This window comes from Micromys minutus (genome assembly GCF_963924665.1).
Source record: "Micromys minutus genome assembly, chromosome: 2".
Classification (NCBI taxonomy): domain Eukaryota; kingdom Metazoa; phylum Chordata; class Mammalia; order Rodentia; family Muridae; genus Micromys; species Micromys minutus.
Genome location: NC_137971.1, coordinates 72,223,684 through 72,239,650, shown reverse-complemented (window position 1 = coordinate 72,239,650; position 15,967 = coordinate 72,223,684).

Below are 15,967 nucleotides of genomic sequence, written 5' to 3'. Positions count from 1 at the left end.
CCAGTAGGGGACATCATGACAGACAGTAGGAAGCAGAGGTGGCTATAGGCCATGCCTCCAGTGACTCTTTCTCCCATACCCCACTTCTAAATAATTCCCCCAGTTCCCAATAGTCTCACCAATGGGATACCAAGCCTCTAACACATGAGACCTTGTAGGGACAGTTCTGCAGCATGCCAGTTACACAGTGACTTCAGTGTGTAGAAGAACAACTGAGGAAAGGTGGGCTTTAGGTATGGCCATCTGAAAATAAAAAAAAAAATAAAATAAAGAGTGAGAATTTGGTCAGTAGTCTAGAATTCTTCATTCTCAGTCTATGCTATGGAAACTAATTTTTGATGCTTCTGGTTAGTAATCTAAAGCCATCAGATTCTTCTAATCCAGATAGGGAGGTAAGAGATGACAATGACCCCCAAAGGGAGATATTCATGAGTTAGGATTGTGGAGTGCCATAGACTTCTTCACAACTCATATTTGTTCATTAATCTAAGGTTTTTTAGCAATCTTCCAAGGTGAGTGATATTTCCTTTCTATAGGGAAGGATTTCAGAGTCATGGAAAGGTCACCTGCTTAGAGTAACTTTTAAAGAGCATAATTTACATGTGAATTTAAACCCAAATGCTTCTAATAATAATTCTTCTTCCATTAAAGCACAGAAAATAGAACTGCCCCCAGCTGAGTCAAGAGGACTCCAACTGTTGTGTAGAGGCATAGCTTCAAATAGCCTTGGAGGGCTTGTTAAGATGCACAGCAATTATAAAGTAAGTTTAATTCCAACAGGACTCCTGTGACTGTCGCAAGGGGTTAGTGGGGGAAGGCTCACTCATGGAAAATGAGAAGTTTATAAGACTCTGGAAACATTGCCAAAGCTTCAATTTTCTTTTTACCCCCATTGATGGTCTAACACCCAACAACCTTCAAAAAACAAAGATTAAAAAAAAAGAAAAAAAAAAGAAAAAATTGAAAAGTAAATAAAATAAAATTGTTTGAAAGAGCCAGAGGGTGATCTTGGAGAACACAGCTAGACACTAGGTTACTTTTGAAGCAGACTCTTTGACATCAGATTGAGAAGAGCTCAAGGGAGAAGAAGTTATGTGGCCAGGAACATGGTTTGTGCTATGAAGAAAAAGTTAACAAATTCAAACTATCTACAAAGGAAACACTCAGTGAGGAGGCACCATTAGGTAAAGAAATCAATCATAAGCCCCAGAGTCTGTAGGAAATAAAAGGGAGGAGTGGGAAGCCAGATGGAACCAGGAAGCCAAGAAAGATAGTGCCAGCAAGGATACAGAGAACTCTCAGAAACTCTTGCTGATTGAATCAAATCTGCAAGCCTCTAGGGTTGAAAGGGAGGCATTCAATAGAGCAGCTCCCATCTCCTCCTGAGCTGGCTGCAGGCTGGAGAAATAGGCTCATCAGAAGTTGTTGCGATTCAGCATCCTCATACATCAAGAGCACTGGTGCTGCTTCACAGGCCGCTGGGAATATACAGGACTTGTTCATCATATCTGAAGTGTTCCTTGTTCTCTTCCCTCCTTCATATTCTTCCCCTGGGAGTTTCTACTAGCCTGAGACATGGGCCATAGGCATGTGTATCACCTTCAGACAGAAGCATGTGGAATGTGGTCTCATGCTCTGGGTGTGGTGTCCAGAGCACTAGGTTGGATTGGTTACTTCCCAGCTTTTGTGGACAAAATGCCTGATCAAAGCAATTGAAGAGTGAGAATACATATTGTGGCTTAGACTTGAGGGGATCAGCCTGCCATAGCACAGAATATATGGCAGCAAGTAAGGAAGGCATAGTGGCGGGAGATCAGCTGGCCAAATTGACTCCACAGTCAGGAAGCAGAGAATGACCAGGAAGCTCAGATATAAGGCTTCAGTCAAGTTGACCTGCAGTGAGCCACTTCCTTCAGCAAGGCTCCCCCTCCTCCAGGCTCCAAAACCTTCCCAAACAGCACCACCAGTTAGGAACCAATGGCTCACATGAGTCTGAAGGGACCATGTTACTTTCAAATACGACACAGACTACAGCTCAAACCTTACTTCCTTGAAGAGATTTACAAGTGACCATGTAAAGGATCCTCCTCCACTCCTCATACTCCTCCATTTATTTGCTTTATAACCTCTCTTGCAGCTCTTGTACCTGTTCCTTGTCTACTGCATGCATTAGAATGCAGGGTCCACAGAGGAAAAAAACAAGGTCAAGGAGGAATTTCCATGGGGACTTTGTTCCTGTGGTAGGCCCTTTGCACCACATGTTCCTACCATGACATCACTCTCTACAGACCTTTCCACAGCTGAAACCTTCTTGTCATCCAAATCTCTTTATCACTTCTCTATGTGTGCTTTCCTCGGCCACACCATCTCAAGTGGCCTACGGGTCATTTCTTCTCACTTCCACAACAGAGCCCCTTCACACAGACTGGAGTTTGCTTGTAGATTTTCTGCCTTATCTATATTTAGTCTTTTGTCATGTACCAAAATGCCAGCCTACTAAACTTCTAGGACAAGAGTTGTCACAGAGCAAACACACGTAACTCATGGTTGTAAAGTGGGTGGAAGAATTTGAGAGTCCCAAAGAAAGCTGCCTTGAATGTGGAGACCATCTTGTTACTCAGCTTGCTGCAAGTCTTATATGACCTGGGTAAAAGCAGAAAGAATGTCAAAGGGATTAACTAGGGAACTGAGGCCCTGGGTAAGAGGTTTTATGGGACGTTTCCTAGATGGGAGACTCCAGTTACAGAGACGGGAAAGGAAAATAAGAAGTGACCTATTTGGGGTTAAAATTACAACTGATGCTTAGATAGCATTTGGGCCGTCTTCTGATTCTTTTATAGAAATCACCACGATGTCCTTCAGTAGATAAATGGATACAAAAATTGTGGTACATTTACACAATGGAGTACTACTCAGCTATCAGAAACAATGGCTTAAAGAAATTCTTAAGAAAATGGATGCATCTAGAGAATATCATCCTGAGTGAGATAACCCAGTCACAAAAGAACAGACATAATATGCAGTCACTGATAATGGGATACTAATCCCAGAAAGCTCTGAACACCCCAGAAACAACTCACAGACTGTGTGAAGTTCAAGAAAAAAAAGAATATATTTTAATTAAAATAGAACTGTATCACATTCCCCTTTCCTTCCTACAGCCCCTCCCAGTTTCTCTCCTATCCCCTCAAATTAATACCCTCTTTTCCTATATTATTGTTACATATATACATATGTGTATGTATATGTACTCACACATACTTAATTACAACCTTAAAATGTATTCGTATACTTCTATGCAAAAAAAAAAAAAAAAAGAAAAGAAATAAAAAATTGCTTTGAATCTTTATACTGAAAAAAAAATGCAGTGGCATCTGAGAGTCACAGGGCATGCTGATTGACTTGCATATTAGAAGGTGATAAGGAGTTCAGAAAGGAAAGGACAACAGAGCAAAGGCTGATGGGTGGTTAGGCAGAAACAAAAACAATCACCACATTTGATACTTTACTTTTAATGGATATATAAAATTATACAATTAAAGGCTATCATGTCACATTTTCACACATATACACATTATATAATTTTAAATCAGGTTAAATATATCCATCACCCCAACACGAATCATTTTTATCATGAAAACATTCAAGTGTTTCCCTTCCATCTTGATGAAGATACAGCATGTAGTTATTCTTTATAGTTATTTTTGTGACGTGGTACACAAGAACTTCTTATTTCTGTCTGACTATCTAGTAGAACAGTTAGAACTACAAACTCCCAGGAAAAAAAATCAAGATAAATATTCACTATCTTAATTTTGGCAATGGACATGGGTGTAACATTAACTGTACAGGCAAGAGAAAAAGTATATATAAGTTGTACTTTACTTCTAAGCCTATAGCATTTTCACAGAGCTCAGCTCAGTGAACAGACTTTGTTATCAGTCAATACATATTGTTCACAGGCCAATGAATTATTGTAAAGCTGCTTATTAGGCAATGTTGTGTGGCAAGAAATGACAAATATATATTTTACTTGTGTCTGTCTTTAGTGAAGCCATAAGTAGATGAAGGATAGTATAGAAGATGTCCCTTAAATATAAAGCCACATCCCTTATATTACACATGATTAGACAGTGTATGTCTGAAGAAAGAAGAAAGGAGTAAATATGGAGGGGAAAGGAAATAAAGACAAGAGGACCAGGGGGAGAACAAATGAAAAAGAGCGTATTGGTGTCTAGTGTGTAGGTCTTGTTACTTCACCTTAGGCTCCAGGAAGACCAAGCCACCAGTCAAACTCAGGTTTCCTCAGATCTGCAGATCACATGCACTCTCTCTCTCTCTCTCTCTCTCTCTCTCTCTCTCTCTCTCTCTCTCTCTCTCTCTCTCTCTCACACACACACACACACACACACACACACACACACACACAAACTTAATTTCCAACATGCCTGTGACTCAATTACTGGGTGATTCTAATCTCTCGTGTCCAGTGGCTAGCATGCCCCCTTCTGAATATTCTTGGCTAAGCCCTCTAGATCTGTCCTCAACTTTAGTTGCTCAGTTACTTTCTTGTTTGGCAACCCAAAACTGCCCTTAGTTTTAGTGGTACTTCTAATCTCCCACCTGGGGAAATGGCCTACGGCCACTTCAAGATCTCACATGGCTGGTCATCAAAAACAATTGGGAAACAGGACCTTAGCATCCTACAGACAGATGCCAAGAAAACAGAACCACCCCCTACAGTTGTGCTCTCAGAAAAACACAAGAGCCTTTTATTAGAACTTGGACAAAATAATTAACCTTCATACCAAAGAACATGTCTGAACAACACAAAAAAATGTGACATAAAAAGGCAACAACATGGCCACTTGCTAGCCTAAACTCATTTTATAAAGATCAGAACTAGTCTACACTGCCATCTTTGAGGCCAAATTCCACAGAGGTGAAATCACTTCCGGCAGTGACTGGACACGGGGATATTTGGCAACTCCCCATGGAAATACAGAGAGCACCAAGAAGAAAGCAGAGTGGATCAAAAGCTCAGGTGTCAAAGTGTCATCCTTGATCGTGTGACCTCAAGCTGCTTCAACCCACACTGTCCACTCAGGAAACATGAAGACACTGCATGCCTAGACATCAATGAGAAAACGTGTGTGCAGAAAGGGCAAGCATATCAAAAGCCCACTGGAATGAACTGGCTTCCCCAAGTCTTCCCATTTATAGAAGCAATTTTTAGGTTTTCTCTCTTCTGGCACCTCAGAGAGTACCAGAAGCAGCTCAGATTTCTGACAAGGAGGAGTTTTAGCTCCCAGGGCTACACTTTCTCCAGGCCAGAAAGATGAAAAAATTATTTAAACTTTCCTTAGAGATTCCCTAACTAATATCTAGAATCCAATGCTAATCACTTCCTTGAGCACTTGGGTCCAGCCTTCCATCAATTACCTCCTTCATGCCTCACAACAGCAGAGTGCGTGAGAAGAGAGTGGGGCAGAGAAAGGGGGATTTCGCAGATGAGGAAACTGCACTCAGAGAATTGATGGACTTACCTGCACTCATATGGCTAGGCATAGGGCTCAAAGTCAAAATTGAGACTGACGTTCATTTGAACAGATAACGCTCACTGTCTTATGTCTGACCCTCAGGCCTCCCTGAGGAAATGTCTTGACACACATAAAATAATGCCCTTACCTCCCCAAGATTACTCCCTTTCCAGCACCAAGAAGGTGCTCTCTGGGAAACATTGAAGCAAGCAGAGCTGACAATGGTTTACAGTGGTCTTTTGCTTCAAAAAAATTGTCAGTCTTTCCAAACTCATGAAGACCCCATCTCTAGTGAAACAGTCACAATACAGTGTGGCCAGTGGTAAGCTCAATGTTCAGCCCACACATGGCACCAATCACTGCTATGGGATGGAAAAAGCAGGTGTCAGTCACAAATCCATCATTTGACCATGGCCAACCTGTTCAGTAAGCTAGGCCACCCTCTATTTCCTTTTCTGAAAAATAGGAAAGAGAAACTTTGCTCTGGGTGGTCAGGCCTGGGTAGCAATAGAAATGTTCAAGAGTGAGAGATAACTGAAGTTAGATACACCTGTGACAGAGGGCACCATATGCCTTCGGAAAGAGTTTCCAGGCATAAATCCACATAACTGTCCAACTCTCTTCAAAGCGCTCTGTGGGATATAATGCCTTCTCAATGTGGTAAGTAGAACTACTGGTTAGAATTTTTCTCACTATTGCTACAAAACACTCAGCAGAAACAGCTTAAGGGAGAAAATGGTTTTCTTTTCAACATTATCTGTTATTTATTATTTATTTTTTTGTTTTAAAAATTAAAATATAATTTCATTATTTTCTCCACCATTTTCCATGCTCCAATCAATCCCATGTACTGGCTTTGTTTTCTATTATCATTGCACACACACACACACACACACACACACACACACACACACACGGAATATGCTGTATGCTATTTGGTATTGGTTAACCAATTCCTGGGGAAGATTATTTCTCCAGATTTCATCATCCCTTAGTTGCCTTCAACTCTTAGTTTAATTCTCACATCTTTCTTTCCCCTCTTCTGCGATATTTCCTGAGCACTGGATATAAGAATCATGTTGTAGTCATAAACCTTTAGCTAGGTAGGGCACAGTTCCTTGTTCTCTTCATTTTTACAAGTTGTGGCTTTCTGGAATATTCTGTTTGCTGAAAAGAAGTATCTTTGATGAAGTGTGAGGGCTATACTTTTATGTGAGTATAGGAATAAATATATCTAATTTGGTTAGAAGTTATGCGATTTACTAAGGTGACAGTACTAAGTTCTCCCTCTGTGATCTATGACTTCGCTAGTCCCAGACAGCTGTTCAGGTTTCCAGTACAAAGTATAACGTCTATCCTGTCAAGTGGTTCTTAAGTCCAATTAGAGAGATATTAGTTGCCTTCACAATATGAGCTCCACTATTGCACACTTTGGGTATCCTGACATGTCAGGATTAAACTGGTTTATAGGTATTACATCTAGTTAGGGAAACTGGGTTCTTTCCTCCATTGGAAGCTTATGTGGCACCTTCTGGTACTATGATAATAGTCTCTAGGGAGGATGGTTTCTATGATTTTGTTGAAGATATTTTTACTGTGCCTCTTTGTTGATACTCTTCTCCCTCTTCTATTCCTATTATCCTTAGGTTCGGTCTTCTCATTGTGTCCTGGATCTTCTGGACATTTTGGGTTAGGAGATTTTTGTTTTTTTGCATCTTTTCTGGCTGTTTTGTCTATGTTGACAATGCTGTCTTCTGCCCCCGAGATTCTCTCTTCCATATCTTGTAGTCTATTGGAAATGCTTGCTTCTGTGACTCCTGATTTCCTTTTAGGTGTTCTACCTCTAGGGTTAGCTCTTTTAGTGTTTTCTTTATCGTGTCAATTTCCGTTTTAAATTCCCTCTTCCATTCCTTCATCTCTTTGGTTCTGTTTTCCTCTAGTTCTTTGAGTTCTTTGAGTGTTTTTCTTGTTTCCTCTTTAAAAGCTTCTGATTCTTTTTGCTTTTCCTCCCGTTCTTGTTTAAGTATCTCTATCAGCATCTTGAGGTATGATTTCAGGTCTGCATCTTTTTTTTCTGGAGTGTTTGGCATTCCAATGTTTGCTGTTATGGGAGAGCTGGGTTCTGGTGTTGCCAGGTTGTCTTGGTTTCCTTGGGATATACTCTTTCGCTTTCCTCTTGCCATCTTGTTGTCAGTGATATGTTCTTGCCTTTCCTTTGTATCTGGTCTGTGTCCCTGGATCTCCACTAGTCCAGGTGGCAGATGGGCCGAGCCCTGTTCTGTGCCCCAAAGTCGCCAGGTGGAAGCAGAGTTTCCAATGCTGTGTTCCTGGTCCCTGGATCAGACAGGGCAGGGGTGTGCTTTCCGTACGCACTCCGCAGAGATTCCTCTGCTCCCTGGCTGCTCAGATCTCCTACTCACCAGTCTTTAAAACTTTAGGAACTGCTGGTCCGGTTGGCAGATGGGCCAAGCCCTGTTCCCCCCCTTTTCTTTTTTAATACAATAATTTTTATATTGTTGTATAGTCTTTATCATAGGAGACAGGAACCAATACCTACTTACCCCAGATAGGGAACTGATGACAGCCCAAAGTATGTATAGCACCAAAGTTCAACTTGGGGTACTTAAGAGTTTCATTAGATCTACTTACCTGAGTGAGAGTGACGGGCTTTTTGCAGGAGTAGAAATGACTAAAACACATTTGTATTACTAAATGCTACTCAAACATGAGCGATATAGATCACAAAAGCTGGAAAGCTGGAGAATACTACACGGCCTTCAGGCAGTTCAGCAGGTTGGAGAGTGTCTTTTGCAAAGTGGGTTAGTCTGGACGTATTCCAAATAGCACTTCTCTTCTGAGAGACTTCTAGGAAGCTCGGCTGGTCTCTGTTTCATTGAGAAAGATGAACTTGTCTGAAAGTGACTCTCAGCAGCCTAACTGCACATATAATGGAACTAGTCAATCTCCTCAGTTTCAGGGACTTCCTGAATCTATATTAAATTGTTTACTTTCTGTTTTAATGAGCTTCCTTGTAGGAGATTCTAATTTCTTTGCATGTATCATAAATTTTCATATAAAAATTAAACTATATTTTAATTAATTATCTGAGAACTTTAAACAATGAATTGATGGTATTCACCTCAAGCCCAACTCCCTATTGCCTCTCTCAACTGCATTCCACATCCCTACTCTTTTCAACTTCAAGTCCTCTTTCTTTTGTTGTATCTCGTTGAGTCTAATTTGTTCTGTGCATATACCATGAGTGTGGATTCACCCACTGGAGCATAATATACCTACCAGTGCCTTAAAGCAAACCGTCCATCCTGTTACAGTCATCAATTACCATCAGTTAAAGATGAAGGCTCATAATTTCTCCTTCCTCCTTGCTTGACTGCCTGTATCTTGTGTAGGCATTACATAGGCAACCATAGCTGCCGTACCTTCATTAGTACAGACATTTTGTGATGTCCAGAAGAGACTGCTTCTCCAAAGTCCTCCCTACTGTCTGATTCTTATATCTTCTTGCACTGTCCTTTTTGATGGTCTCTGAGCTTTGGTAAGGGTGATAAAGACATCCCATTTTGGCTAAGCAACTCACTGATACGTATTCTCTGTATTTTGATACACTGTGAACTTCTATGTTTATTGCCACCCACTGTACAGAAAAATTTCTCTGGTAATATAGAAACTTTTTAGGGTGCCCATATGTTATGAAGTAGATACTACCACTATGTCTGTTCCACAGCTGTGCAAGCTGGAGCACTGCTCTGATGCATGGGATTGAAAAGCAAGCACTCTGATGCTAGAACCAGACTTGGTGTTTGGGTTTTATTAGCTGCAGGTTATTTCAGAGGTACATTTAATATGTGTAGCTTCTTTCTGTGGGGCAATCCCAGAGTATTTGCTTATCTGTTCCAGGAAATTAAGATTCAGGAATCTCTTCTACAACCCATAAAAATCCTCAGAATTCCTTGTGTTTTTACTGAGTCTAGGAAAAAATAGAGTTCATATAAGAAATATATGGTTGGTATCTGATAGTTTCACCCTATTTGACATGAATTGCATTAGTTGAAATACAGATGAGAATATTCCCAATCTTACAATAGTAGACATCTACAAAAGAAAATTAATGTATGCATAGACATATACAAATGCATAGAAACGTGTGTACTCATTTGTGAACAGATACGATTTGAAATAATCTGCATATTCAAGTGCATGAAATCACCTACAGCTTTGACATGAACATTTACACCTACTCTAGGAAGGCAAGGAGATGTGAATAAAGTCGTGCAATCTTTTTCTGTATTCAAACATTGTGGTTCACGTGTGCAAAGATGGTGCAAAAGGATATATTTGCACAAACTTGGAGACCCATGTCTACAAACATAAAAATTCCAACTTTTGCTCATCCTTTGGGAAACCTAAACGCAAGGAGAAATAAGATGTAACACGCTCCTCACCTTCAGAAAAGAACAAGTTCGTATTTATATCACCAAAATTAATTTTACAGATTCATTTGACAAATGTATGTTGAACATTCACCATATGCCAGACATAGTTGTCAGTACTGAGTGAGACATTGCTAGTAAATGTAGCAATTGGACCAGTCCTCTCCTCCTGGAGTCTGTGTCCTTAGACTGGTGCATGAATATCCAGGCTGGTGCACTTTAGCATTAGGAGATAGAGAAAAGCATAGAAGACCATAGATAGGAAGCTTGAGACCATGTCTCTATTAACATCAATGTATATGACCTACTTTGCAGACTTAGGAAATTTGATAATGCTAGATAAGACAAGGCAGAGATAGAGGCCCAGGGTCCAGGTGGAGATTGGAACACAGATAAATGTGGAAAAAGAAGTGAGAGGTGGTAGCAAGATTACAGAGATTGACAGTCCTCAAAAATGACCCTATAAGCACACGGAGAAGAAAAATATTAGAAAAGTATCTAGTTAAGGGGGCACCACCTTGGATGCTTCAGAAATACCATACTCCCTCATTCTGAAACACCTTTTATTTTAGAATGAGTCAAAGTTTTATTTGTAGTTTTCAAAGAGAATCAAATACAGATCAACATGCATTTAATCCTATCAAGTACATAAGTCAATTGTTAGGTCCTCAAGCTTGTTCCTAACAGCAATTCTAATTTTGCATCAAGAGGTTGGTGTATTTGTTGATCATCTGGAGCCAGGTAATCAAACAGCATTGGCTAGTCCTCAGTTGACCTAAGCCCTGTGTTTTTGACTCCTGGCATCAAGGCTTTTCCCCTGACAAAAGCTTTGTAATACACCATTGAATGCTTGAGCCTTTTTTCTTAGATGGGCATATCTGACAGGAGCTCAGGACACAGAGAGGAGAGAAGAGAGAAGGCATTTGCTTCAGATGGTGGTGTAACCACTCTGTGTTAGTGTCTACTGGATGATTTGCCCCTTTAAGCATACTAAAACCTCACTTTAACTGCTTTTTTTGATATTCCTCGAGGCATGTCTAAACAATCAGACTATGCCCTTGACATCCAAGAAATTACAGGACTCTTCACTGATACTTTTGTGCAAAAATAGAAGCTGGGAGAAGACATATATATATATATATATATATATATATATATATATATATATATATATATATATATATGTGTGTATGTATGTATGTATGTATGTATGTATATATATATATATATATATATATATATATATGGATTTATGAAAATTTGAAAAGTCCCTCTCACATTTACAATTTTCCTCCTTCTCACCAATAAGGAAGAGATTTGTTGTTAAAAGAAAACATCTTGTCCATTTCTAAGAACAAATTGGATTAGCCAAACAGACATCAAGGACAAGCTTCTTTGAAGAAGAGATGTTTGAGTCTGTGTAATGCCATGGATGTACTTATATTAAAACATTGCTCGACAGATATTGTACAATTAGTGCATATTTATGGAGCATGGCATGACATTTCCACATGCAAGTTCATTGTGTGATGATCGACTCAGCATGCTTAAGCTATCCCTTAAGCTCAAGCATTGATCATCTGTTGTGATAACAGCCTTCAAACTCTTATTTTCTGGATATTTTTAATGTATGGATCTATCATTGTTAGCACTAATCACCTCTAAGTGCAGTACAGCAGGACACATCCTTCTGTTGAGCAATGACATTGTTCTCACCAGTGTCTTCCCTTCACTCTCCAGCCTCCAATGGCCACAAATCTACTTTCCACTTCTATGATGTCAACAATCTCAGATTCCAAACCACATGTTTATTGTAGCACAGTGTAGAAAACAACTCAACCTAAGGACTCAAAGTAAATGTTAAACACAAGCAAATGAATGTGTAAGAAAGGTGTGTGTGTGTGTGTGTGTGTGTGTGTGTGTGTGTGTGTGTGTTTGCCTGTGAGTGTATGCTTGGACACCTGTATACCTGTGTTTACATACATAAACTGAATACCATAAAGACATAAAACAATAAACCCCTGCCATGTTAGGCAGCATGGATTATAATGCTAAGTGAAATATTCCATGATCAGAAAGACAAACTCTACATGATGTCATGTATTTTCCCACATATGTGAACCCTTGAAAAGAACTTCTAATCAAGCATGGTGGTTCATGCCTCCAATCCCATCCTTTGAGAGGTAGGTTCAGGAGTCAAGTTCATCCACATCTACAGATCAAGTTGGAAACTAGGGCTATGCAAGACTCTCTAAATTTCAAATAAATTACTTTATAACTTTTATGTAAAACATAGAGGAAAAAAGATGTAGTTTCTATTGAATTTTTTTTTGTTTGAGAATTTCATACATATATGTTTCTTTTGATCAAATCTCCTTCTAATCACTTCCCTCCCCAATGACTCTACCATGTCCCTGGCCATTTTTATCTTCCACCCTCAGGTATTCTTCTAAACTCAGAATTCCCTCAGACTACCTGTAAGTTTTTGAGTGTAGCCATTCTGGAGCATGAGCAGCCTCTCCAGAGCTGCATTCCTGAAGAAATTTGACTCCTCCATCCTAGAAACTATCAAATGTCAATAGCTAGGGGTGAGATTTTTTTATGAATCCTCTGCAATCTAGGCTAAGATTTGGACTGTCTTGAGCTTGTGCATGTAGGCACAGCTGCCCGGAGCCCATGTGTGCCACAGTGCTGTTATACCCAGAAAGCATTGTGTTGTTGTAATTATCTACTACCTCTAACTGTTACATTTTTGTACCCCCTCTGCCATATTGATTTCTAAGCCATAGTGGCCCAGGGCCAAGCCCTTCCCTGAGTCCTATGATGTACCTAGATGATAGGTTCTTGACATAGTTAATAGTCCCTGGTACGAGTTGTATTGTGTAGTGGGTCATAAATCCAGTCGGAAGGAAGCTGGTTAGTCCCATGGTATCCTTGCCACTACTGAACAAATGGATATACCTTACTGAACCAGTTGGTATTGCAGTTAGTAGGGTTCAAAGCTGGGTAATGTTCTCTCCAAGTAGTTTTCATGGCACCTTCTAATACCTTGACACCTAGCCAGTAGTGATGAAGTTTTAGGGGTTATACCAGCTTGATATATATTCATGTATGTGGAGTTTTCAGTAATATATTCTTATTTTCATGTTCTGGAGAGTAACCAAGAATTAAGGCAACAGTATGTAGTGTTGAGGGAAATCTGTAGAACTTCACTGGCCAAGAATATAAAAAGAAGCAACCTATTGTTGGTAATGGGCTCTTTATTTGATAACCCACAGTATTTAGGAGAGGCACTGCCCCTACCCCGTATAGAGCAATTCCATTTAAACTCATATATATGTGTGTGTGTGTGTGTGTGTGTGTGTGTGTGTGTGTGTATGTATGTATGTATGTAAGTATGTATGTATGTATATGGAAATGTTTATAGTAAAAGCCTTCTATGTGGTTTTCATAATGGTCTCTAGTATTACTTATCCCTTCTACATCCCCTACCCTACCCTGCCCCATCCCATCTACCTCTTCCTGGTACATTATTTTCCTTTCTCTTCATACCATCTGCATTCTCTTCCCCTCCCTTGAGCTGAAGTTTCTTCATCAGTGGACCAAGTAACACCAGCTTTCTAAAATGCGAACCAAAGCTCGAAAATGTCACTATTTTCCCCTGTATAGAAATAGGTTTTTTTCAAAATACTTAGAATTTAAGTCATTTTCTATCTCTACTCTTTTTATCCCAAGTCACATTTTGCCAAGGAAATGCTATCAATTTGCATAACGATCTCTAAAAACTGAGTATCACCCTGGTTCTCCTTGGTGTTGGAGCTACAGCTGCAGGCCCAGTATCCACGGGCAAGGTTCTGCTCAGCACAGCTCCATGTACCTTAACAAGCTACAGAGGCAGGAGTGGGTGACAAGTCTTACACAGAGATGAAGTGAGAATCGAATCACATGCAGAGCTGTCCATTGAAGTGTTGTGACTGCAGTGACATTCAGTGACTCCAAAAAGCCACCACAGCCTCCGGTTCCTTCCAGGAATTCTCAAGAATTGCTTTCCTTTCCTCTGAGTTACTATTACAGTGATGAATAAGTGTCAGTTGCACAAATTAATGGGACTTTCTAAGACATGGCTATGTACGCATGCAGTGTGTACTGGTCATGTGATTCTCACCTTCTCTCCCTTCCACTTTTTTTTTCTTTTACATGCATTTATTAGTCTTATCACTTGTGAGATGGATGACCAAAGAGCTACAATCCAAATGATGTGTGAGCTAGTCCCTTATTTTTGCCACTTTTCTAGGCTCTAATCTTCCCTCTTCAGGAAGAAAATATCTTTTGTTCCTCTGGTTGTACATTGCTTTTACTCAGATAGCATCTGGTAAGATGCACCCCATGCTTTTACAAAACCAACCTTCCAACACCAAAGTTCGAGCAAGCAAAGCCCCTCCATAAGCCAGCTGTTTTAGTTTGTTTCAAGTGTACCTATACCACCAGGAGGCCCATTCTCTAACCAAGATTGAAGTCAATCTCAGCAAAGCAGAGCTAAGAAATATAGATCCAGAAATATCAGGTCCACACTGCACCAAGCCCTGCCCAACACAGTCTGAAGCTTTGTGCTACCCACACTCAGTCATGGGATGTATGTCTCCCTCACCAGATGAGGAACTCCTTGGTGGCAAGAATCCTTAAAACTGTGCTATCTGCAAGGCCTATTGCATTCAAAGTCTTCATAGATATTTCTGACTTACTGAATCAATCAATCAATTAATTAGTTAATGAAGGAACAGCTTAAGACTGCCTTGGAAAATTTAGGTGAAAGCATGCAAACTCAATATACCAGATACACTTAACAGAGGATTAAGCAACCCCTGCCCCTCATTGAGATCTAGTTATTTAGTAGCATCAAGTGTGCCACAGTGGAAGGTTGAGCCACTGGGACTCCTGTCATCTTGTAGTTTGTTCTTGAGGATTTACTGAATCCCTCCTAGGTGACATGTGCCTATGCTCTGTGGAAATAACATGCCTACAGAGTGAACACAGGCGCACTAAGGTTGGTCATTAAAGCAATATAGCCTGAAGGGTCTTCTTTCACATAGAGGACTCTATAAAAGCAGCCACTGTTCTGACCTCTGTGGAGAGAATTGCTCTTCTTTCTGCCTGTGTAAATGCATCTTCCCAAAGCCCATTTCAGTCCTGGTCCACATTGGGCTCTGCCCCTCTGGTAAAGAATCTGCTCTACCATTTTACTCTGCTGCCTGAGATTACCTATACCAGGCTGAAATTTCAACTCTCCCAAAAATTTCTGGTTTCTTTAACAACTCAGTTGCGCCATTTGACGTTTTTCTGAAAGCTGTCTTGTGAGAGGGCATGTGATGTTTTGCTGAAAACAGATACATGAGAGGGCATGTGGTGTTTAGAAAGGGTATATGTCGAACCCCACAGTGAGAGGATGCCCTTGCATTGCTATGCTGTGCAACCCTTTACTGGTCTTGCTGGTCTTTACTTCATAGAGAGAAATGCACCAAAGAACTGGTATTCTCCTGACTCCTGCCGATTGAGCGGAACCTTGCTGTTTCTGCTGGATCATGCGCTGCTACTGATTTGTGTTTGGTGTTTGCTATTGAACTGGACTGCTAGACTGCTGGTATCCTGACAATGAAGATTGAAACTGTCCAAAGAACTATTAACTTTCTTTCTCCCCTACCTCTGGTCAGTTGGTTTTAAGGGATGTTAAAGCATTTATGAACCCTGAATAAAGTAGGTTCTGAAAAAAATAATCTAAGCCCACAAGAAGGCAAGCTTATTTTGTGCCAGAAGGTCCATACATGCTTCTTTAGCTAAGATCTGTGACTTAGTTTTGTTTCTATTTCTATGATAAATATCATGACCAAAAGCAACTTGAGGGGGGAGGATATTTGGTTTATAACTCTGGGATCACAGTCCATTGAGAGAAACCAAGGAGGGAGGCAGAAACTGAAACAG